Raw genomic sequence first — 27,785 nt, forward strand, 5'->3', positions numbered from 1 at the left:
GAAAAAAACTCAATTTCGTGAAACTTTTGTAAAAAACATTTTTTTGTACCTCTCTTAGTAACAAAGTTAAAGGGGGGCTCAAATTATGGTGAAAAACTCGGTACATCTATGGAAAATTTGAAAAAATTTCGATCTTACCGATTTCCACCAAAATTGGTGTTTTTACTAAGGCATAGATTACGAATATGCAAACAGAATTATGCTGAAAGGATTAGTTTTTATGTTATGGTCTATAGAAAATTGGGCCTTAGTTCCAGATGAGAAGGCGATGAGTCGGCAATTCCCCAGGCAAAAAAATTACTGCTTGCGACGCAGTGTAAACATATCAGATCTTTCAACCTATTTCACCCAAGTGTGGCGGTCATTCGTAGATTACTGAATAATATGCAGTTAATTGATCCCTCATTGATTTTAAATATTTTAGGCATAGTGATGGTTTATCATGTTTCCATTCTACAGTTTCCATTTTAGCACTAGGAAATTAATTTTTTCCGAGAAAATCAAAAGTAAAAAAATTTCAACCTCTGGTTGATTTTGGCGCCCCCTTAGGCTGGCGCCCGGGGCAAGCGCCCCGCTTGCCCCCCCCTAGATCCGGGCCTGTTCCTTGTACGCTTTTTAGCGTACTGTTGCCTGCATGTACCTATACATATTACTAACTAGCTGAACCAGAAGACGTCCTGCCGTAGCCCATAATGAGGTAATATTCAGTAATTGGGAGTAAAATTAAAATGAATAATAAAACAAATCAAGTCACGATAGTATGAAAAATGGAACTAGAGGTAGTTTTTATTTTGAACTTTTTATTGAAAAAATTTATTGACATACATACATACATATGTACATATTTGCGAATACAGATTACGAAGAAAATTTAATGCCGAACGTGGGGAATGCCATGAGAAAGAAGAGGAATGTAAAAATGCAATCTTCCAGTGCGAGAATAATTTTATTACAGGTGATGAATTATTTAATATTCAACTGGACCGCTCCATATTTGATTTGCCATTCTTATTTTTAAGTGAGCTGCGTCTATCTCATCGTCTACGAGTTACTAGTTTTTCCGTCGTGAACGTCACCGGCCACGAATTTGCAGCCCCCACTCTACAGAAAAAGGGTAGTGTGAATTGATTTAGAGAGCAGTCCATATATTATGTATATTTTTTATTTACTTTTCATTGCGATGCCTCTTTGCAAACAAATTTTTTTGTTTTGACTGTTGCAGAAACAAATATGAGGGTTTATCAACACTGGAATAGGCTGCAAACCGCTTGAAAAGCATTGATTTTCCAGATTAATGCTGCAAACAATCAAGGATGATTCATTTATTGTCATTGCCAATGTAATAAGTCGAAAATTGCAGAAGACTATCTTTCGTAAATGTAACTAGTGATGCCCTCGAGAGTCTCGTTTTCGAGAGTCTGTAGATTTGTTTTCGAGACGAGAATTGATATATGTATTTCATCGACGAGACGAGACGAGACTTCTCCCGGTATCGTCTCGAGTCTCATACACATTTTTTGAACCTGAAGCTGGATTTTATTTGTTATTGTGTTTCATTTGAACTTTGTATAAGAAACACGTGTGCCTAATATAAAGAAAATATCGTCGGTTTACTGCCAAAACAAGATAAGTACATTTTTTACCATTTTTGTGTTGAGTGCATTTTCGTAACCAAAATCGGTATTTATAATAACTGTACTGCATAATTAGTAATGTTCATAGGACTACAAACTATGTTATTTTTTCACTTATTAAAGGTTTCCTTTTATGTAGTTGTTTTATTGTACGGAGAAACTTTCAATACACAAAACTAATAAAATGTTACTTATCTGGTTTTGGCAGAATATACAATGTGGTTCGCTTGTTATGATCCAAGGAATAAATGAACAAAATTCATGAAACACCAATAAATGTGATACATCTAGAACCACCTCGGTACCCTCTATTCCCCTCTTGAGTATTTACGTTTTTCAATGAAACCCTATACAGGGCGAGTCTTTCACTAGTACAAATATTTTAACAGTAGATTCTTGAGGTCAAAAGCCACTCAACACTTTTTTCCTTACCATTTTTTCCGAATCGGCTCGATTTGAATGATACAGGCTGTTGAAAAAGCGGTTTTATCGAATGAAATGAATTTCGGAGTACAGTGCTTCATTTATTTGATGAATCTTTTTCGTACACAAGATATCCAGTTTTCTCATAACGTACAACATACCTTAAAAATACTAAAAATTCAAAGAACTTAACTCTTGAACCTCTTGAAAAAGTATACGCTATCTAATGAATTTTAGAACGTTTTGTAAAATAAAATTATTCTTCATATTTTCATATTTGTCTTTAAATTTTTTTCAAATTAACAGTGGCTCACTAAAAAAAATGGTGTTCCAGAAAAAATATCATCACACTAATTGCTAGCGCAATTGTCATGTCACAAGGTGACTGTCAATTGACTATCAATTATAATATTTATGCCAAAATTCCGTTGAATATCTTGTGAAGTGTAGATACGATAAGAGAAAAAACTTGCAAAAATTCTAACTTTATAATGTGTATCTCGAAAAGGAATTGTTTGCGATCCCAATGTTTATGATAATTTTTTTTCTTAAAATTACTCAAGGAATCTCGTCTTCTCGTTTGTACCTTCAATTTAGAAACACTCTTATATACCTACTATCCACCTTAATAGTGGAAAAGTATTTACTTTATTTTTCCTAGACTTTTACATTTATTTATTAATCTTCATTCAACTCTAAAGTAACCATTCGCATTCAGTTTCTTGAAATGGTTAAATTGCAGACATTACCATATTTCTTTTTCATTTGAAGTTATATTTTGTAACTTCATTGTTTCATTTTATTCAAGAATGATAAAACTTCTCATCTCTATTGGTTGAAGAAGATACATTAAATATTCCAACAACTTCGTTTCGAAAAAATCAGTGACTCTCGGCGTTAAAATAAATAGTATGACGTGGAGATTAATGCATCTCATGGGAACGCATATCCCTCAATCTTAAACAATGATGTCTTCAGAACTCATTTATTGCTCTCGCCAAGGACAAACTTCATAGCAGTAGTTTTGGGTTGAAGTCGTTCTTTCTACATTTTAATGGAATTTTAATGATACCGGGTTATTTCAGATGGAAAATGTCAGGAATCATTTAACTGTGTGATTACGGGTGACTTTCATAGTGTTAGATCATGAAAAAATTCAAACTCCCCTGAAATACACCTGTGTATTTTAAAGACTTTCGTGAAGTATTATTTATGGAAAAACTTTCAATTATACAAAGTGTGAGTAGAAAGTAACGCACAAAATTCATTTATTCGTTATTTACTTTGAATATTATTACTCAATGGTATTTCCTAATTGGTAGAGAAATGCTCGAACAAGTCAATTTTTATTTCAAATAACGCAACCTTTCATCTATAATTTAGGGGCTTGTCATCCAACGATATACGTAGTATGTATGTAAATCGAATCTTTGGCTACTCACTCAGTAACATATTCCGAGTCAATCGCTTGACAGGAGAAGACGTGCTACAGTGCTCCTAGTGCTATAAAAGAGAAAGCGGACGAGAAAGTCACAGTGCCGTAAAAGTGAAAGCGGAGGTGAAAGTGCCCACTAACAAAGCTACGGAATATTTGATTCCGTCTGTGGAGTTTTTGTAGGTTCTATATTTGTTATCGGAATTTTAATTCGTTAAAATTTTCAAAGCTGGTGTTCATCCTAAGTGTCCAGGGATTTTTTTCTCGTTGGTACTGCAGAAAACATCAGGTGAGCTTATTTTTCGTATCTTTCTTTCTGATTTTTCCCATAGCGTAGAGAATTTTTGATGAGCCGTTTTGTTTTTATGCATGAGATACATTTTTCTTTTGTCTTGAAAAATTTTATTTCCAATTTCTTTGAGTAGCAAAGTAATTATTAATTAGATTCTAAAATGTCTGACCATTCGGACTGCGATTCCGTAATGGAAGAAGACGCGCCAGAAATCGCTAATGTCGTGTCCGAACACGATATTTTGAGAGAGGAGAACGCAAGTTTGAAAGCGAGGGTGAATGAGTTAGATAGATGCGTATCTAGCTTAGTTGCTGAGATTAAAAATCTCAGGGAGAGGCTCGAGTTGCAGGAGGGAAATAAGGAAAGTACTTACTCCAAAGCACTCAAGAAGAACATTATTTTGAAAAATGTCCAAGAAGTGAACTTACCGGTTCAAAAACAGAAGATGGAGGTGGTCAAAACCCCTCAAACCAAAATTTCCCCACCCGCCAAAAGAGTGAGAAAGGATAGCTCCTCGTCCAATGAAGATACAAACAAGAAAAGAGTCTTGGAAACCCCAGCCCAAGAGAAAACCACTCCAGTGGAGAGAAAAGAAAAAATCCCCCCAGTTACCCTGAGAGGTACGTCCGAATGGACGTCAATTTCCAACGCGTTAATGCGAAACGGAATAAATTACAGCAGAGCGACTACTGTGAAGGACGGAATTAGGGTCGTCCCACAAACCCCACAAGATCATCGAAGGATGACTGAATTCCTCCACAAAATCAACAGAGAGTTTTACACTCTCCAACGAGAAGAGGAGAAGAAAATTTACGCGGTAGTGAGATACCTACCGCTGGATGCAGATATCCCGACGATACTTGACGACCTCAAGGATCAAGGGATCGTCGATGCTGAGGTCATAAGGATGACCTCAAATAAAACAAAAAATCCGATGCCCTTATTGCTGGTTAAAACCCAGAATAAGGGTATCTTCGAGGTGAGAAGGCTCTACAACATGAACTGTGTTGTTGAACCTAAGAGAAGGACGACCGGGCCTGGACAATGTTACCGCTGTCAGCGATATGGACATGCCCAAAGTAAGTGCACTTTTCCATGGAGGTGCGTGAAATGCTCCGGTAATCACAGCTCCAAGGAGTGTACGCTTACCAGGGAGAACGAGGAGCGAAATGCCTCTTGTGTTCTCTGTGGAGAGCAAGGACATCCAGCCAGCTACAAGGGATGTAGCGAATGGAAATTGGTCACTAAAAAGACCAAGAGATCGCCAAGATCGAACCAGACCAGCTCGAGGCCAACAGAAAATACACCGAGGCCATCCCCAAACTCTTCGGAAGTGAAGAAACCCCAGGAAACTGCAACCAAAGCAGTCAAAGAGACGAAGAAACCAGAGAAAAAGACGGAAAAGGCAAAAACCGTCAAAAAAGCCGAAACCAGAAAAGGAATTTCTGGAATCACTGAGGAACTGGATAAGTTCACGAAAAACCTCCTCAGCACGATGATTCAGAATCTGGAGAAAGAGATTGAGAAGAAGATGCAGCAAATTATTAAGAATATTTAATGGCTGACACGACGATAAAGAACAATCTCATAATCGTCTCTTGGAACGTCGAAGGATTGAGAGCCCGCAGATCAGAATTCGAAGAACTGATTGAAGAGAAGAGACCGGATGTCATAGCTCTCCAAGAAACGAGACTTAACCCCAACGTTCGGATAGCATTTCCCAATTACGATATTTACAGAAATGATAGACCTAACAGCACAGGTGGCGTTGCTATACTGGCTAGAAGGAATATGGATCACCATTTCGACCAAATATTCAATGGACAAGAAGTAGAAGCAATATCGATTATTGTGAATACTAATCGAGGGCAAGTGAAGATTATTTCAACTTATAAATCACCGGATAAGGACATGCTGGAAGAGGATCTAAAAATGCTACTAGAAGGAAGACACCCGAAAATCATAATTGGTGATCTTAACTGCAAATCGCAGGAATGGAACAGTAGGGTGGAAAATACAAACGGGAGAAGACTGAAGATTTATGCTGAAAAACTTAATGCAGTTGTGATAGGACCTGATATACCGACCTACATACCAAGAGTAAATGGACTACCCGATGTACTGGACATTGTCGTAATGAAAGACATCACTGAAGAAATCAACATTGATACAATAGAAGACGGAACTTCAGACCACAATCCCATAGAATTCATAGTGGGACATGGCCCAAGGAACGAAGAAGAGACACAAACCAAGGATCGCACAGACTGGGAGAAATATAAGAATTTACTTCAGGAGAAAATCAGGGAAATTCCCCAAATAAACACCCAGGATGAATTAGATGAAGCAGTTGAAAAATTGGAAAATCATATAAAAGAAGCCTATGAAGAAAGCACCAAGAGAATAAGGAAACCAATTCCGAAACATTCACATGGAGATACGCCAAGGGATATAAAGGAACTTATAAAAAAGAACAGAAGACTCAGGAAAATCTACAGAACAACAAAAAGAGAAGAAGACAAGAAGAAACTGAATAAGCATAGTCAGATATTGAAAAATGCTTTAACAGAACTGCGTAATAACAGATGGCACCAGAGATTAAGGGAACTGAATACAATAGATCACTCGGCTTGGAAAATGCAAAAACGCTTACGACGAGAACAGACAGTTATACCTCCACTGCATGGAGCAAACGGAATGGTATATACGAGACTTGAAAAAGCCGAAGCACTTGCCGACACAATTGAGAGAGAAGCCAGAATAAATTACAGAAATGATGATGACAATGAAGATCTAGAAGAAGAAGTGGAGGCAAACGAAGAACTGATGATGGAACCACCGGAAACCGAAATCATTCCAAAACCGGCTTCACCAACAGAAATCAAAGAGATCATAATGAAACTGAAAAACCGGAAAGCACCGGGAGAAGATAGGATAACGAATTATATGTTGAAGAAATTGCCTAGAAAAGGAATAGCAGCCTTGACGAATATAACAAACGGAGTGATGAGGACCGAATACTACCCAAAGAGATGGAAAACTGCAGAAATGATAGTTTTCAACAAGCCTGGAAAGGAACGGAAATTTCCTCAAAATTATAGACCAATCAGCCTACTATCAGCACTAGGAAAAGTCGTCGAGAGGGTTATCGCCAAAAGGCTGAATGAGGAAACAGAAATGTTGAAGATAATCCCACCCGAACAATTTGGATTTCGACGAGAACACTCGACTGAACTCCAATTACTACGTCTCATAGAATACGTCACCGAAGGAATGCAGACAAAACAGGCCACAGGATTAGTTCTGATGGATATCGAGAGAGCTTTTGATAGAGTATGGCACGAAGGCCTAATCTACAAGATGAAAAAAGCAGGATATTCGACCAAGCTATGCAAGATTATAAGGAACTATCTGAGGAATAGAAACTTTTATGTGAAGATAGATGGAGCAACCTCTCAAACCAGACAATTGGAAGCGGGAGTGCCACAAGGATCGGTACTTGGACCTCTGCTTTACGTAATATACGTTTATGATATCCCGAAGAATGCTAGGAATATGCTCACCTTGTACGCAGATGACACAGGAATAGCGTTCAGACATCGACGCCCAGAGATCATACACCGGAGACTGCAGGAAGCCATAGATGAATTACTCAAATGGTGCATCAAATGGAAAATCCAAATCAATGGAAGAAAGACTCAAGCAATATTACTGCAAAAGAGAAGATTGAGGATGGAAGAAAACCTTGAAGTTGATGGACAAGAGGTTGAATGGAAAAATGAAGCAACATACCTAGGAGTGACGCTTGACAGAGGACTTACATGGAAAAACCACATCAAATGTGCTGTTGATAAAACAAAAGCCGCAATGAGTAAACTTTATCCACTCATAGGCAGAAGAAGTCATATGAATAAGAACATCAAGTTGACGATGATTAAAACTATTGCGCGACCACAACTCACATATGGATCGGCGGCATGGGGCTTCGCAGCCAAGACCCACATCAAGAGAATACAGGCCACTGAGAATAAACTCCTTAGAATGGCGATGGACGTACCCTGGTTTGTTAGGAACAAACAAATCTACAAGGACTTGGAATGGGAACCAGTTACAGAATTTATGAAGAGAAAGGCGGAAAGGATATTCGACAAAGCCAAACAACATCCAAATGAGGAACTACGAAGATTAGTCGACTACGATCCAACAGAAGAAGCTAGAAGGTCAAGAACCTACCACCGAAGACCGAGAGATCAGTTAAGGATTTAAATGTAACCAAAGAAGAGCTTAACCTATAAAAGCTATAGGCAGCATACAACTATCAACACGACTATGATCGTGTGAGAGTCCAGAAACCATAAGAGTCAACTGGTTAATAGGCAAAATGCCTGGAACCTATGAAGAAGCAGTTAAGGGTTTTTAGTGGGTCTCGAGCTCAGAGAGTGAGAATCCCCACACTGTTCCCCCTAAGCAGAGGGTGTGTTCGTCTGTTTGCAGATTTTCCCCCTGCTACACCAAAAAAAAAAAAAAAAATCACTCAGTATGCATAGTTGTATGCGTATTCCGAGTTCTACATTTCCAGCTCAAATAGTTTCGAAGCATTGTTTTTGTTTATTTTTAATTTTCTTAGCCTTCAATAACGATCCATTTAGATAGATTCATTTCAGTACAGTTTTCCAAGAAAGATTTAGTCAAAATTTCTTGTGATTTTGAAAAACTCCAACTCTGTACCGAATAATGAACAAAGATTGGCAAACATATTTTTTTGTTGTATAAATTTCACGAAAGAAAAGCCTCCTGAAAATCGATCAAAAATATAAAAATTAACATTGCTTTCAACAATAAGCATGTAGATTTATTGAAAGGAAATAAAATGTCGATTAGTTTAATCATTATGTATGTTCATGTTCATATTATTATGATAACGGAATAAAGTACGTGAAATTATCAGTATTGATATACCAGTAAATGCAGTGTCGTTCAACCGTCTGAAATTTTAATCTCTATTCAGTGAGTAAATAAAAATATTTGGAAAAGCATTATAAGTTATGAGGTACATGAACGTGATTCGTCATGTTTTTTATGGTCTGATTGTCTACCGAACGAGGAAGCTTGTTTATTAGTATTAGTTGATAGTTATACTGTAATATACCATAAGGGAGTTGTGTCCAAGCCATGTTTTACAATATTGGATTGATGTGGCCGATACTGAATGAAAATTCATCTTTGAACAAAAATATATTAGGTATATGATTTTCACTTACATGTTAAACCACGACACGTGTTTCGCTATCATCAAAGCATCTTCAGGTGTGTGCAGTATAATAACTCATGTTAGTGAAAATCATATTATTCTGTTTTCAATTCCTTTATAATGTAATTATAAAATTATAAATATACAAAAACATGCATCTACTCACGCGCGGTATTTATACGCGATACGCGTCTCAATTTGTGTTTAGGTTTGGAATGCACAGTTGAGTTCATTATTGAGCAAAATCTGACCAATGGTCGCGGAGCTAATTTCTTTCTCAATATTCGAAAGAATACCGATACAACTGAATCGAAATTCAGTAGAATTTGTAATACACTGAATGGAAGGCAAAAAAATAAAATAAGTTATGTATTGTTCATTTCATTAGAACACAATCCCCAAGAGATCATAAATCATTTCGAATTCCAATATAAGTTTAAGATTAGGTTTTATGTGCTCGAATACGATATATTTTTAACGCTAATTCCTCATTTCTTTTACAGTACCCTCTTCAGAAAGACAAAAGTAACTCCACAACCTCCAGCAACACAATATAATTCCCCATCAAGGTAACCGAATTTTATAGATATCCAATTGCATGAAAAACAATCATTCAATGATTAAACCATATAATTTTTCTCATGTTTCATACAGGGTTAGGAAAAATTACCAGATAGGTCGGTTATTTCAAAATATATAGGGGGTATAAAATGTCTTCAATGAAAGATTTCGGACCTTGAAAATCTACATATCTGTTATAAATTGAAACATACTGGGTCGCCCACAACGTTGAAGAAAGTGAAATGAAACACCATATATATGTATCATTAGTTACTAGTTATTTAGGAAAGTATAAAATTTAACGGAAAACCTATATTCTGTCATAGTTCCTTAGTTATATTAACTCTGAAAACAAAATATGTCCTCCACGTGCATCAATTACTGCTTGGCATATTCTCTGCATTTTTTCTACAAATAAGTTAGTGAGGAAATCTTCCCCAACCTGCTGCCAAAGTTCTGGCAAAACATTTCAGAGCTGTTGAAGCATTTCCGGCTACGGTCTCTGAGGACATCAACACCTCTTAATAATTGGTTCCAAACGTGCTCGATTGCATTTAGGTCCGAGGATCTTAGAGTTAGAGGTATTGTTACATGTGGAATTCCCCGGTTTTCTGTATCTATGTGGCTGTGCATCATCATTCTGAAAAACGAAATTTTCGCTAATAGCTGCGTGAGATGTGTGGATCTTATCCGATGATCTGGCTGATCAAGACATGCCTACGAGTTTATACTAAAAAATCAGTTCTTCCATCAAAACAAACTCCGATCCAAACCATAATTGTGCCTCCTCGAATAGTCTTCTGGAATAGAGCAGTGGTTTTTTCGTACTCGTCTATTATCAGAAAAACGGCCATATATGGACTCGTCAGTAAAGATTTCATCTCGCCACTGCCAGTCATTGAACTCTAAAAGAAAAGTTCTTTTAAAGTTCAATGCTGCCAATGTACCTCTCTCAAAGACCACTCTTATTTTTGCCCTTTTGTTCGCGAATGAATGAATTTTTTCTCAACAAGCGTTTCGATATTAGATTGGCGGTGAGTTTATGCGGAGTTACTAAGAAGCGACCGATCTAATTGGCAGATATTGGGAGCACGTGTCTACCTATGGAATTGGTCCCTTTCTTAAGTATTACTTCTTAGAATCTCTGCATAAACTCAGGATGACTTCATGGGGACGCACACTGCTTAGGGAAAGTAGGTACTGAGGGCATCTGGAAAAAAAGATGGGCTAAGTCACACCTTATTTGAAAGGCCTTTCTTTTCTGAGTTCATAATATTTAATTTTTTTTCTTTCAATTTTTTCGTTTTTGAGATATTCATTTTTTTTTTGGCCGACATTTGGCAATGCGGCTATATTACATACAAATATTATCCGAAACAAGTTGTTTTAACCGTGTAACTGAGTACGCGCGAAAAAAACCCTCTCTGACATAAAATCTCCTTTCTGAGTATGATGGGACTAGAGGGAGGGTTTAGCTCTCTGAGCTTGTCTATGTGCTACAATAGACCGCCTTGGGTAGCGGTGGGAGATTTGGTTGGTCCGACCAACACACCCAACAATCTGTTAAACCTGTTAATCTGTTGTCCTAAGTATAATCCTATTCAAACTCAAAGTATACGTTCTCCCGAATGAAGAGTTTATTATACAGGTTTTTTTAAACTGATGGTCGATGACAAGGTTCTTTCACCTGTGTTACACACCAGAAGGTACATTTTCTGGGATTATATTCCATAATTATTTCAAATTTGATCTAATAATAGTGTCTCGTGATTGATTCGTGTACTATGACCTTGGATATGGAAGATAGAGAAAATTTGTTGCCGACGCAACAGAAGAAAATTAATAATGACATCGTTCAGTGAACAAACTGCCCAATACTGCGTAATTTATTGCTATAAAATCCAGTAGGTGGGCTGAATTCGCTATTATGGTAGTATGAATACGTATAGGTTGTTATTTGAATCTTTAATGAACTGAAATATATTCAATGCAAATTTATAGAAATGTATGTCTATAATAAACTCGTTTGCGCGTATTCTGAAAGTCTTATCATAGGTTAGGGATAAAAATTCTTTTCACTCAGATTTCGAAAGATTATGAGCATCTTTACGAACTCATACAGATCGAAGATGAAGTAGTACACAAAATTAAATTTTTCAGTATTGGACAGTATTTTACTCTAAACAGGGCGGAGGGTACCTAGTTCAGTTTTTGTTATGGAAACCCTAACTTTTTTTGACAAAAATGGATAGACCTTTTGTCGTTATAAGCCGTTTTGGTCATTGATAGATTTTTATCAACCCCTTTTAGATGACAGGGATGAAAGGCTTAGACTGATATTGGATTAGAATCTCGATTAGAATTTTAATTTTACGAGTACCTAAGTATTTTTCTGTTACACTCATTAGTCATTTTAGGAGTTATGGATGTTTTATTAGTACTATAAAAACCTGCCTTTTTCGTAATAACCTATCATATTTCTGTAATTATAATTTTTATTTAAGAGATTCCGTCCATTGCAATGCTACGAAGGCATGGTTTCGATCACACTTCAAAAATACTATTAGAATTAAGTGAATTTAACCGTTTATTCCCTAAAATAAAAAAGGTTGTTAAAGAACGCCATCAATGACTGGATTTTTCTCAGCAACAAAAAGTGTATCCATTTCTGGCAAAGATATGGTTGCCATTTAAAAAAACTTATCAATTTTCAGCCTTATTCTCACACTGTATTTCATAATATACATGTAGTAGAATAATAGACATTTCATGATAATACTCATTCGACAAAATTATTCAAAATCAATTCAAATGATACGATATAAATCGAACTAGCCAACCACAATCACCACCTATGAACAGAATGCCAAACAGTCAAGAAACATCTACTAGTATTCGTTCTCCTTTATATTATGCTATTATCCCTCTTTTGGAAACGAAAAATCATTCAGTGTACTGCGTCATCAAGAAGTGCTTCCCTTTTCTATAGACTAATGGGGAACATAAAAGAATCCAAATAGAATAATACTCATGAAAGTTCTGTTCAAAATCAATATCGTGAAAAACTTTTCATAAGGGATGAATGTGTAATTCTCTCTCTTGGAAATTGATTTACTTTCTGGTTGTTTTATATATCAATAATAATAATTATTGATTTAAATTAAGGGTGTTTCGACTATTATTCAGGGCAAAATTCCAATGAGAGTCAAATTGTATTAAAGCTCTATATATTTCGTCAACTATCGAAGCTTTAAACGAAGTGAATAATGAAGAAAACCCAGTCTGTTTTGCAAAACTGCCCTACATTAAAGAAGTCACATTCGAATTAACGAAGCTTTTCAAGAAATTTATCAACATTAAAATCAGTAGATATAACATGGTTGTTGCTAGGTCCCTTTATAAAAGCACAAAGGATAAATTGAATATTTCAAAAATAAAAAATGTTATTTATAAGATAAATTGCAAACACTGCCCTCTATTTTATATAGGACAAACATCACAAGGTCTTGATAGGAGAATGGCGTTACACAAAAGTGATTCTGTTATGAGACCTGAAAGATGTGCTTTAGCTACACATATTAATAACACAGGACATGCTGTAGATTACGATAATATACAAGTCTTAGATCACGAACAAGAATACCAAAAAAGAACTTTTCTAGAAATGTGCTATATAAATGAAAATAAAAATTCAACGATGAATAAGAAAACGGATACGAATAATCTTAGCAACATTTATAGTTTCTTACTGACCTGTGATAAAAATAGGTATTCTCCTAATTTCTCCTAATTTGTAACCTTACTTGCAGGTACTTATAAATAAGAGACATTTCTAATCCAAATTGTATAAAATAAGAAAAGATTTTCTCATTTTTTTTTGCCTTTCTGTGAACATCATGACACATTTGCTTGTCCATGCCAATTTATAGAATTTTTCTGAAATCTGTCATTTGTAAAACCATTTTTTTTCCTGAATAATTCAACTGAAATTGACGTACTTTTTTGATTACCCTCTACATGGTCTTGTTTTTTCTGAAGCTACCATATTTATTGTCATGGTATTGTAAGTTTTAGCCTAAGAGAATTTGAACTTTTGTTATGAGATCTTTGTATTTTCCAGTTGCTCCTGAAGAAGTCAACGATAGTTGACGAAATATATAGAGCTTTAATACAATTTGACTCTCATTGGAATTTTGCCCTGAATAATAGTCGAAACACCCTTAATTTAAATCAATAATTTTCCAAACGACTAGTATCCTATAACTTCAATAATAATATATTATTTGATTTCTTTTCAATATGTTATTGTATTCTGCCCAAGATCATGCGAGCCTCTAATATGTAAGAAAAACAGATATCGAACATGTAGTTTTGATTACCGTTAATGGCGTTAATCATTTCACTTACCACTTCACAGAACTGGAGTCGGCGATCGGGATCATCCTCATTCAGTTTTCAGTTCCTGAAGCAATCGTATCTTATTATTAGTTCCATTAAGAAAATAATCGGGATTCTGTTTGATGCTCCGTTGTCAACTTTAAAAACTGTACTCTGTGATTCTAACCAAAATAATATAGTAAAAAAAAGTATAAAAGTAAGGAAATAAAAACTATATGTATGATCATTTTAAAAGAAGCATACGATGGAACAGATTGATGTATTTTATTGTGATGACTCGATTCCTGTGAAATCATTAATGTGTGAGAATGTAAAATTTGCCATGTTCAATATTTTTCATGTGTTCAATTTTTAGCCTTTTTAAAGGTCCGATTTGAGATCGAAACGTCGGTGTTTTTGATGCGAAAAGGAGTATCGATTAATATACAAACTATCCAAATACCTGAGAAAGTTTTTCATTAGTGGAATTTATGTTGTTCAAGGATTTTCATGATTGTTGTTCATGAAACACCAGATACATCGAACAATTTCCTAGTACTGAAGGTCGGATTCATTGCTACATGACCTAAGACACCCACGTCCCCCGCTTCGTCTCTATCATGTTTTTGTTTCCGACCGAAACAGTAGCGTCAAATTTGGCAATCTTTTGCACAAGCCACTGTTGTTCGCGGACTCTTATTTTCAAAAAAAAAAATTTATCATTTCCACCCTTTTTTCTATGGAATACATCATTTTAATTCTAAATATCTTTGGATCAAAAATGACGGATCAGGAGACTCTCCTTTTTTAGAGTCGTATTTATTTATCAAACCGAAAAAAAAACCAGACAAAATAAAGTAGTCTTATATATAAGCTCATATATCTTTGATGTCTCTGGATCAATTCTTATAGAATTATTTAAACAGAGAGTATTCGATAAGATTGTTTTGTTTACATATTATTAATTTATCATTGTGCTCTGTCTCAATTCTTCTGCCCTCATTCTCCATTGTTTTAGGATATTTGAATAACTTTCAAGAGGGTATCTGCCACTTTTCCGTACAGTATTGCTATAGAATTCATCTGCGATATTCCCTATTTTTAATGAGATAATAATATATGTTTTTTTGGGCTCTATAGAAATAGGAACGAATAGCCAATGAAAGAAAATAAAGAAAGAGAAAGAAAATAAAGAAAGAATAGCCTTTAATATTTTATTCCGATTTCTGTTATGGTAATGAATGAAATTTTTTTGTTTAATTTTTCTCTAACGTTTCGGCAGAAATTGGGACTGAAATCAATCAAAAACACATAACACGTGGCAAAGTTTCAACTTCAATCGAAAATCGAAATTCTATTGTGGGTTCTCTGTAAAAAATGTTCATCAAGATTACAATGAAAAACGTAAAACTTGGATTCAATTATAGTTCCTGCAAATTTCATACTTCTACTAAGGGAATTTCATCATCATCTTTGTGATAGAAATTCGATGGGCAATCAAAAAATGAGATCCCAACAGACATAATACCTATACAGCAAACTGTACAGATACTGCATTACAAGTGCCGCTGGTTTCTGTATTGACAATTCTGCATTAAAATGTAATACTTGATATACAGTTACTACACAGTTTCTGTATTGATAAAATTCTTCTTTTTGAAACTGCAGTTTTTGATATACAGTTACTGTACATTTTCTGTATTGATAAAACTGCTTTTTAAAAATGCAGTATTTGATATACAGTTACTGCAGAGTTTCTGTATTGATAATTCTGTATTTTAAAAATTCAGTGTTTTACATACAGTTTTATGTACAGTTTCTGTATCGGTAATTCTTCTTTTTAAAAATGCCGTTTTTGATATACAGTTTCTGTATTGATAAAACTGCATTTTAAAATGCAGAATGGTGTACGACTAGGAGCAATTTCTATATACATACAACATTTTTTTTAACTTATTCCTCGTGTTTCAAATCTTGGGTGAGAAAACCCATACAGTTTTTCAAGCAAAATGTAAACATATCGCAAAATATCCTTCAATATTTAAAAATATTTCAGATTGGAAGTAGAGTGCTAGAGTACATGAAAATTGAATTGTTTTAATTTTCGATATGTCATTGTTTGCCTCGAAATCTTGAAGAATTTCCATTAATATTGATACGAACACCGAACGGAGATAGGTATTTTATTCTATTGGGACAATCTAGACACCCAGGCAACAATTCAGACGCTGTTATGTCTGAAATCAAGGCGAAGGTTACTGCAAGGATCATATTTATTTTTGTTTATCGTTAACTTGACGACGAACGTTCAGGTTCAAGGTTTTATCTATAACAAAATAGAAAATAAATCACTACACCTTGTGCAATCCCCAAAAATTCTGGACACGTGTTAGTTTCCGAGAAATAGGAACGCGACAATAAATTTCGATTTCACTAGATGGGGAATTACTGATATTGACGAAAACATCGAGGCCTTCACTTTGTTTACGTTTGTCGAAAAAAATTGCGATTGAATAGGTCGTGTTCCACTTCCCAACAACAATTCAGACGATATAAGTGAACTTATGAATGTTGATAATAAAACGAATGACACATAAAGTGGTAATTCAATATAACTCGTACTTATTTTACATTGAAACGGAAACATAAGCATTTTGGTGTGAAAAAAATATTTTGAAATATCGCACGTGCAAGTATTTTTCAAGAAATTGATCACGGACTGCTCGAGTCGTTTTCTGAACAAAACGGAATACGGATAATTGGAAAAAGTAATATTTTTTTCTCTTTATTCAACTTTAATTTATTGTCTTGCAGTCTGTAAGATTTTCACATTTTTTTTAAATATCAATGATTATTCATAAAATTGAATTCGCTTGAAATGTTCGATTCACGAGAAGCATAATATATGAAGAGGTGGAATTTCTTGTATTTTTGTAGAGCTCAAAAATTAACGTCTAATTTTCGAGGGTCCCCCATTTTATTAACATTTTTTAATCAATTGAAAATAATGTTCCATTTGAAGAGGGGTTTTTGACTGACATGAAATGAAGTAACATAAAAATGAATGTGACTCTTATCTGCGGCATTTATTCCTGATGATATGTGCTCCTTACACCATAGTTATCTAATGGATTTTTCGCGAGATATGACAGGTTAACTGGGTGGTTCAACGAAAACTTAACACCTCGATTTTCGGACATTAAAATGAAAATGCTGAAAATCCCTCAGATCCGTCAATTTCTGATTCGAGGGGAAACAACTTTTCCACCTTTTTCATCCCCATAGCTTCAAGCTCCTAACGGGGGTGAGCACAACCCTTTGATTTTGAATGGGGATGAGGGGTGTTGCGATAACTGATTTTGAAGATCCTATCGAGTACTATCTGACCCTAAAACTTCGCTTCAAAATATCAATCGATAATGAAATAACAGCGAATTGCATTCTTATAAGATACTATTGGTTCAGGTATTGAATGAGGATGATCCCTATCACCGGCTACAGCTACAGTTCTTCGAAGTGGTCATTGGAATGATTAACGGTTATCAAAACTAGATGTTCGATATCTGTTTTTCGGAGTGTTCATTTTCACTTCAACGGCATTGTAAACCGGCATAACAGTCAGTATTGGACAGATGATAATCGAAGATTATTTCGTGATGTGCAAACTTAGCTTCCCCAAAAATTGAATGTTTAGGCGGGTACCTATTTATGGATATCACAAAATCGCCCCTTTTTTATACCCGGTAGTGTCACTTGCTTAAATTCATTTAGATCTATTGGAGAATGCTATTCATTCAGCCCTCGTGCAAATATTGAAGAATGTAGAAGACCATCAAACGATCATTTTCCAACAAGATGGCACAACACCTCTTTTCGTTCATCCGGTCGCGTCTGATGAAAAGAACCTATTGAGTGGCTCAGATCAACTGATCTGGCTCCATTTCTTTTTTCTAAGGGGTCACATGAAATCCTAGATTTACGCTATGCAGCCTGAGTCACTGGATGATTTGCGATTATTGATGGATGCCATTAAATTACTCCAGAAATCTTGAGTAATGTACGTACTCAGCAAAACTTTTATTAGTGCATGGAAGTGAATGGTGCCCATTTCCAGCATTTAATAAACTGATCACAAAACTGAGTCGAGTACCTACTCTTCCACTATCTTAGTTATTTGGTTATTGATGAACATTTTGAAGCGAAATTCCAGGGTCAGATAGTACTCGATAAGATTTTCAACATGAGGTATCGCAACACCCCTAATCCCTATTCTAAATCAAGGGGTTGTGCTCACCTCCGTTAGAAGGTTGAAGTTACGGGGATGAAAAAAGTGGAAAAGTTGGTCCCCATCGAATCAGAAACTGACAGGTTTGAGCGATTTTCCACAATTTCATTTTAAAGCCGAAAAATCGAGGTGTTAAGTTTTCGTTGGACCACACTATATAGAAATACGAATTTAGGCACGAACGTTACTGCTATTTCGGGGAGAGGTTATAGAAAGCGCACTATTATTTCGATTCGTAGTTGGGGAGCCCAAGAGGGAAATTCGGGATTTACTAGAGTGTGTCAGATTAATATGAATTGAGATACCTTGGACCCTGTAGAGTACCTACCTCTATAAGACAAGTGATAATGTCGTAAGCTGTAGGGAATTGTAGAGTTTTTTTTCAGTAAGGTTGCGCAAATCTTTCGCTTTTTGGAGTTTGTTTTTAGTGTTCTCCATCGTGAGGATCTTCGTTACATGCTCATTAATTTTTTTAAATTGGTTATTAATAATTATTTCTTTTCGATTTCATTTCTCATAGTGAGGATTGTTAATTTTTTGCTCATGTTCTTTCTTGAGTTATTCTAATTATATCTTAAGTAGCGTTTTATTATGAAATATTGCGCCAGCGAAGCCGCGAGTGCAAGCTAGTAATTTTTATAGGTCTCTCAAAATTCTTGGCCGATAAGGGATAAAAAGGGCTTTGTATATCTGGTAGCGTAAACCAATAACAGGAAATGTGAAGATACATATGTTTTTGACAATCCTTTTCACAAGGTTGATTAGAGGTTGCTCCACTGCTTGTTGTTGTTTTTTTTTGGGTTCAGACTTCAGTTAGTTTTGTCGTAAGCTAGCTTTTTTGTTGGACTACCTTCTCTATATACTGCGCTCAGACAGAATTTAAGGTCATTCAGTATCCATGCGGGAATTGTGAATTTTTGGTCGGAAACGAGTATGCCAGATTGTGATTGGCAAATTTGCCTATTCGTGTTTTGCACGTGCAAATACACGCTCGTATTTATAACGATTCCTGCCTAGCATTACCAGTGCTCCGTAATTAATTTTAGAGCTGAAGATTACTGTTTTCCATCTGACAATAGGAGTAATTTTCTATTAGTCCTATAATGGGACATAATTGCAAATGGCAATGTGACAAACTCTGTTGAATCCAATTGAGCATAATGGTAGTTGTAGATTGTAGACCGGAATGGTAAGATTATACACCTAAAAACGGCTACGTATATTTTTCGTTGGGCTCGGAATCGTATTCGAAATTATTCGAATATTCTTAAATTGTAATAATTCTAATATTCGATGCATTTGAATGATTGGAATGATATGAATATTCGAATTATTTCACTTTGACAATGTTCGATTAATCAATTATCTATAGAAATTCACTTGGGGTGAAATATTTGAATGACATACCTATGAGTTTTTAAAATACGAAATATCTATTTCGATTCTTAATGAAATTTTTTTTTTCGAAATGTATGTTTTTATGAGTATTTTGTGTTGCAAAATTTACATTATTATTCATTTTATGTATTAAGTATGTATTATTACCCTGATTCTCCTAGGTACCAATGTGGTACCTTTCAGAAGCTCTCCAAGAGATTGCACGAGTATGGATATCCAGCTTATTATGATATTACTGATGTCTTTTTACAAAGATCTATCACCATCACCTATCACTTTCGCTATCACTCACCTGTCATCATCTTCTAGTTCTGCAAGTTTTCAAGGGGGGAGTTACGCTTTTTTACAACTATTTTCTTTAATCTGGCTTACTTAGAATTTTGGATGATATGCATGGAAGAAGTGTTCTTTGCAGCTCCTTCTTGAACAAATGTTCGCTTGGTATATATAATTCAAAATTTAACCGTTTACAAAATTACTTACTGAGAGAGAAACAATCCTCTGTAAGGTTTTTTTGAATATCGAATTGCCCCTAACTCCGGAATGATTGATTGATGGATGATACATCAAAAATATAAAAAAAGATTTATAAGAAAATTATAACGATTTTTTTTTCACAAAAGATAACCTTTGAAAGACAGTCTTAGTGAATCGAATGAATCGATGTAGTATGTATAAGCAGAAAACTTTTGTCCTCGTACCTTCCTTCAAATCTTGCTGAAGCTACACTCTCGAAAACGTTTCCGAATATTACCTACAGACTGTAATGCTGGAACATACTTTTTCTGGAAAAAGAAAAGCTGAAATATCATCATTTATCATAATCTACACTTCGCTGTTTAATTATCAGTTGCAGCTCATTTCTATCTTCTCTAATTGCGTAGTGGGCAAATTAGTGAGTAAAATAATGACATTCGCGGATCCTGTGTGCTCTATTGAGAATCATTGGGTCTGTGTTGATTATGGATATTGGAGTTCAACCTACATACGTTTGCGAGTGTGGAGAAATTATCTATTTGCTCCGAATAGACCTCATTAGTCATTATACATAATATACATTTATTCAGCTGGGAACTGCTTTTGTTTAAACCTTTTAGATAATAGGGTAAGGGACTCCAGATAGACAACCGCAAAGAGACCGATGATAACTGTTCTTCCATTCGTTTTTACAAGAAAGTTGAGTGAATATCACGAATCTATTCAGCTTGATTGAATAATGCAGTATCGTGTTATTTTTGTTGTGGTTCTACTCGAATAACGGTCGAAGTGATTCGATCCATGTGCGATTGGGAATTTAATATGTTTCATCAGTAGAGAAGATCTGAATGCTTCTTTATGGAGTAATACGTCCATTATAGCTACTTGAGATTCATGCATCTAAACAATCCCTCATCTAAAGTATTCCTCAGCGTAAGGTATCACCTAACTCTATCCTTAAATTCAATTCATTTTCACTTCAAAGTTACACAGTACAAAATGGTACCCTAGAGAGGAGTTCATAGCTTACAGAATTAGTCTAAGAGAGGTCACCAATCAGAGTAATTGATCAGTTGAGCACTCGGCTAAGCATGAACGCTGTAGACAGTGGTTTCATTTCAATTATACAAAGTGACAGAAAACGATACACCCAGTATTAAAGAATTAGTAGGAATATATTTGTTCAAATCAGGATAAGAAACGACAGTTTTTCAACCACATTTTCGTGTATCGTCTGTTCTCATAAAAACGTAATTGTGTTTTTAGCTTCAATTCACATTGACCGTCTTAGAATACTTCTTTAATTTTTTTTTCTCTTGCTAATCCAGTCATGTTGAATGAAATACATATGTGTCAACTTCGGAATGACAAATAATAATCTGAAAACTCGTATACAACTTCATTTTGGCGTTCTAAAAGTTGTCTCAAAAGTCTTATAAAATCTCGTGTATGCCTGGCAAGTTATTCAAGGTCAACAAGCAAAAAATTGAGTTTTTGCGATTATCTCGGTTTATATGCCTTCAACGATATTAATATCAGTCATCAAAATTGTAGAGCATGTAATTTCCTACCAATTTTGTTTGGGCCATCTTTTCATGCGGTCAAACGTTTTTGAGATGAGGGCGGAGAGCAATTTCTGATTCGAGGAGGAACAACTTTTTCGCTCTTTGCATCCCCGTAACTGCAACGCTCTAACGAGGGTGAACATAATTTAGTCGACCCAAATCACAAGAACTCAAAAGGGAAAACGTTAGGGAATCTTATTATTGTAGTTCGAAGAGGTGTATTGGAAAAATCATTTGAGTTTTCTCATGGAGGAATTTCAGTTGAGTCGTAAGATAAGAACGATGCTGTAAAAGGTATCAGAAAATCGAGCTCGTTAAAATAGTTCTACATGGTTCGGAAATATATAAGTCAAGTTCTTTGTCAGGTATCCAGTCCGATGTACATTTTTGTTTGAACGACCTTTGATCATGCGATTCTCGGAATTTTTATAGGAAGCTATCTCACCAAGCGATGAAAATTGCACAAGATTTCGCAATGCAGCCAAGGCTAACTGGAGCTAATGTAATTTCGGAATGAGTAATCATGCATCGGTCACACGTGCAGCGATGTTTTTTTTCTGATAAGAAAATAAATAGGAAATATGATTTCCTGAAATAATTTATTTTTTCTGTTTTATATGTTCAAAATTATACTCTCTTTTAACGGCGTTTCATTGAGGATTGATGATCAGGGAAACCTTGAACCTTAAACGGGTGCATGAGTTCACATATAATAAAGAAGGGCTTAAAAAAATGGGGATCTCACTGACGTGAGTTGGCAGCTCGGATCCATGCATCTCTGCTCAACTATTTCTCCAATATTTTCTTGAATATTAGAAAAAAAAAATTCAAATACTTATAGCTCTTTAGCTCTGCATCCATAGATAAAAGCCAATCGTTTGAGACCATTTTCGGCTCAAAATTCTAAAATGACAGGTGTTTGGTTACAAAACTGCTGAAGTTCTCAGGAACAAGCTCGAAGAGAAACTATTTTCGGTGGGTTCCCAGTTTAATCAACAGATTTATCGGCAACACAAAAGTTCTTCATGTCGGCTCCTCTATTTCACAATGGATGTGTTGGGCAAGGAATGTAGCACCCTCCTTCGATGAAATAGCTTACACCCCTAGACAAAATAGTATGATTCATATCCAGAATAATCAATAATGGACCGAAGTTTCATAGAGATGGTTTTGTTGTCTATTTCCTTCCTTGCATGTGGTGAAATGTTCGGATATTCGACCGAAACTCCAAATGGGAAACTGGCTGTGGAATTACTTTTATTGAAACTTTATCCATTACGTAAAATTACGTAAAATCGTAATCAAGATTCAGGAATACAGAACAATAACATTTTTCATGTCTCTTTCCTGAATTTTTCTCCTTCAAAATCTTTTTTATAAGGTGAGGTTCAGATCTGGTTTATCCTTTCCAACCTTTGAAATTCTTTTGAGTAGTTATAGTTATAGTGTTATAGTTATAGTGAGAAGGGGTTACAGTTCACTGCGACCTTAAGGTCTATTGTGCCCCCTTACAGAGCTGTTTTCATCGTGCCCTTTACAGCTCGCCTTCCAGATCCAGAGATCTTTTTTTTTGAGTAGTTACTAATTTCCTGTCGCTATTTTGGCAATGTATGCTTCCATAGTATGTTTCTGTATATTATTGGTGAATGTAAATAAAAACACACTGTAATTATTTTATAATTCTTTGGCGATCGATTTCGGCAGCTGGCCTGATGATGGCTTAATCATAGCCGAAATCGATCGCCAAAGAATTATAAAATAATTACAGTGTATTTTTATTTACATTCACCAATAATTCCTGTCGCTAATCTACTCATTTATTGTTGAGTTGTGTATTGAGAAAATATTATGCAATAAAAATATTAAAACATAATAATCATCATCTTAATTCACTTAAAATCGACATAGCAGTATAATTGCTCTGATTGCTCAAATGAAATTGGCAAAATTATGTGAAGAAGAACCAGTGTGCCGTTCCTTTCGCCAATGACGTTGGGTGAAATATATTTGATCGCAACTTTTCACTGGAACATACAGGGTATTTCTAAATGGGAGGTACAAACGAAAAGAGGAGATTCCTTGAGTAATTTCAAGTGAAAAAGTCTCATAAACATGGGACCGCAAATGATTCGTTTTCGAGATACAGGGTGTTGAAGTTAGAATTTGTTTCAAGTTTTTCTCTTATAGTATCTACACTTCACAAGATATTCAACTGAAATTTGGCATAAATATTATAATTGATAGTTCCCACCATGTGACATGCCAAGAACTTTTTTTTTTGATGAGCACTGTTAATTAGAAGATATGTAAAAAGAAGGTTTGTTGTTATACTAAACTTTATAGTCGCCTGTATAGTTTTGTCGTGTCTGCAACCGATTTCGAAGAAAAATTTCCTTGAAATCGTCAAAAAATCCAATTGTCATTAAAATTCAGTTAGTAAGCTGTAATGAATAAATTCATTGTTAGCTTTCACACATCAAATTAAACTCGGTCCTATTTCTAATAATGAATGTGTTTTCACAATTTGTTTTGATAGATACCAATCCAATATATCAAAGTTTAACATCCTGTATTTCGAAAACGAAATGTTTGCGATCTGAATTGAAGGGTACAGGGAAAAAACCTTCGATGTCAATTTTTGTCCGGAAATGAGTTGGACACACAATTCAATTCAGAATGAAAAGTAGTAGGTATTATGGTATATTGAAACGGGCATGAAACTAGCTCAGTCATACGTTAAATCGCTTCCGAAGATTTACCGCGCAGAGAAAGAACTAACGATGTTTATGTATAATAATATCAATAATAAATAAAAAGAAATATCGGGAATGTGGACCTTTATTTCTGCCAAAGCTACAAAATAGTTGCCGACGTTTCGAGGACGTGTATATCCTCTTTTTCAAGGCTGTAAAATTAATTGAGTTTCAGGTACATAATCGTCAAGGAAATAATGTAGGCATTACCAATATTCTGCTATGTTAAATGCAGTCAAAGAATACTACACAAAGGAACATCTAGCCAAATTAAAGCAATATAATATCAAAAATCGCACGTGCACATCAACGCTGTTAAATTATAAAACCATAACCTCACAAACTTACAAAAATACTGCGCAGTGGACAAAACCACTGAGCCGTCAGTAGACTACACAGAACTAAACAAAAGAAAAAAGAGAAGAACACTCATGGGCTTAATTATTCTCCTGAAATACTATATAAAAATTATATTCAACAAAATTACATTCCACTACTTCACCTATTATCATCCTGTCATGTTATATCTAGTATTTTTGTAAGTTTGTGAGGTTATGGTTTTATAATTTAACAGCGTTGATGTGCACGTGCGATTTTTGATATTATATTGCTTTAATTTGGCTAGATGTTCCTTTGTGTAGTATTCTTTGACTGCATTTAACATAGCAGAATATTGGTAATGCCTACATTATTTCCTTGACGATTATGTACCTGAAACTCAATTAATTTTACAGCCTTGAAAAAGAGGATATACAGGTCCTCGAAACGTCGGCAACTATTTTGTAGCTTTGGCAGAAATAAAGGTCCACATTCCCGATATTTCTTTTTATTTATTTATGTCATGGATGAAAATATCGAACCAAATATCAATAATGTTAATTTCGAGAACAATAGTATATAATTTGTCATATTCCAAATAATATGAACGGATTTTGAAGTTGAAAACGCGTTTTTCTCAGCTCTTAGGAAAATTGACATCGATGGTTGTTTCCCTGTACCCTTCAATTTATGTGTCTCTTGATTAGATACCTATGTACAGGGTGGGCAAAATTCGTTGTCTTCTGAGGGGATCTCAAGAACTATAGCAGCTAGAAGAAAAGAGATGACACATTCTTTTAACATGACTAATCCAAATATGAAAACAGAATCGGCCTATCGTTTTTAGATTTCGAGTTATGAAAAAAAATTGATGACGATTGCGAAAAGTTCCCATAACTTTTTTGTCTTTGAAGTTACAGATCTGAAACATGAACCTTGTTAGGCACTTTCATACGTAGAATCTACTGACAAAAGTTTTTATTCCAATTCAAAAATAACAAATTCAATATAAAAGTTTGCATTTAAAAAAGTGAAAGTTTTGAGCTCGTCAGTGCTACGTAAAAAAGTGCCTGTAGAAGGTTCAAGTTTCAGATTTGTTACTTCAAAGACAAACAAGTTATGAGAACTTTACGAAATTGTCAAACTCAAAAACGAAGCATCGTAGGAGGCTGCGGTTTTCACCATTCTTTGTTTCTCCGAAAAAGAGCTTTGAAATGTGTCATCCGTTTTCTTCTAGCTGCTAGAGTTCTCGAGATCCTCTCAGTAGACAACGAATTTTGCCCACCCTATACACATTCCAAATCCAGAAACCTAATAGGAGACTTTGTACTCAAGGAAATGTATTAAGGAAATGAAAATCATTAGAATTTATAGATATTCAATGGTTCACATTATGTGATTTCTTTTATGACAAAGATTATGTATACTATAATTTTTTCTCTTGATTTTTTAACTCAATATCTGCAATATTTTCGTGTGAAATTTCATCTATCAATCTTATTTACACTACGCTCTGAGCAATGCACTGAATGATGGACATATTGATTTTTATTCGTTTTTTTTTCAACCATTTTTGGTAATAGTAATAGTAAACCAAAATTTCGAATCATCTTCGTGTCAGGTCTTCATCAACTCGTTCTTTTTAACGCGTTGATGGTTACACTCTTGCTCATTAACCCGATAAAAAAGCAATGAATCCCGAATGAGTTTCATCATTTCATAAAACTCTGTATATGTAACTAGAGTACTCATACTAGGTTAAATGGGTTCGTTCAACTTGTAATATGAAATAAGGAACTACACTGATAATGATCTCATACTCAGTTGGCATCAATTTGTATTATTGCAAATTATCACCGAACTTGGCATACGGTTAAAAACAAAATTTGAATTTATGGATGAGCGATGAATTTGGAATGAAGAGGTAAAATTTGTATGGAGGTGAAATTATGATATTTTATGCACTTTAGGGAATAAAGGATACTTTTAATCCCTCATTTGATGGCACTCATAAATCGATTTCAAGCGAATAACCCGTAATAACCGCTGTTATTCCCTTCACAACTTCTAACCTCACTTCAGAAGTTTAACCCCACAGAACACACCCATCTTGACTTACTTTATGTTTAACCCAGCTCTTCGGTTATCTGCGGTCCAAAATGATGACGTTGAAGGGCTAGTTCAGTTCATGACGTCACGATATTATAACCAATAATGACCAAAAGCGCTTGAATGCAGTTGGTTATTGTGACCAGGTTATTCGCTTGAAATCGATTTTAATCCCTGAGTGATTAAAAGTAGAAAAGTGTTCATAATTTTTTCAAATTGAATGCAAAATCTATATTTTTACATTCTATTTTGTATTTACAATTACGTTCACCCCACTACAGTTTGTCAGGCTGAAAAGAGGCGGAAAGTTGAAGGCAATCTTTTTTGTTATTGACGTATTTTGAACATATGTGGCCATTGCTGCGGTTTCTTCTGACACTGAATTATCTAGAGTTGAAGTATTGGGAAACCTTCCAGCGGCACTGGAAAAAATCTGATCTTCCACTTTTTTTTTTTGAGTCAGTGAATTTTCAACGTAGCCTTCCGCAGCAGTGACACTTTTTCACCCACCATGTCTCTTCAATTCATCCAGGCTTACTCCTTACTCCCGAGCACAGATTACAGAGTAAGCAGGTAAAGATGCGGATTGCGGAGGTTCTGCGGAAACAATGCTCAGTATATAGGCAAAGAGTTGATACTCTTTGATATAGGTGAGTCCGGTAGCTTCAAAAACTCGGCAATTTTTTGGGGAAGTTGTCCAAATTTGTTTATACCAATGAGCAGAGTCATATATTTTCCATTTCCGTAGTTTACAAAAAATCTCCTGTGTTGTGTAGGTGGCCTGAAGCCTTAAAGCAATATATTTTCTTACGAATTCTACCACATCAGTAGAATTTTCGATAAATTTTTTGATCACGAAAAATCGATCACATTGGTATATCGAACCTTCATGCACTAGAACAAAGTC

At 35.1% G+C, this 27,785-nt stretch overlaps 1 protein-coding gene across 1 annotated transcript in view; it reads left to right on the forward strand.

Moving 5' to 3' along the window:
* The window catches only part of LOC123316308 (tumor protein p53-inducible nuclear protein 1), a 64,668-nt gene that overhangs the window by 6,705 nt on the left and 30,178 nt on the right, over nt 1-27,785 (forward strand). The window contains exon 2 of the mRNA XM_044902334.1: nt 9,539-9,604. The gene's annotated coding sequence lies outside the window, so the exon portion shown is untranslated. The remainder of the gene's footprint in view (nt 1-9,538; nt 9,605-27,785) is intronic.

This window comes from Coccinella septempunctata, chromosome 1 (assembly GCF_907165205.1).
Source record: "Coccinella septempunctata chromosome 1, icCocSept1.1, whole genome shotgun sequence".
Taxonomy (NCBI): Eukaryota; Metazoa; Arthropoda; class Insecta; order Coleoptera; family Coccinellidae; genus Coccinella; species Coccinella septempunctata.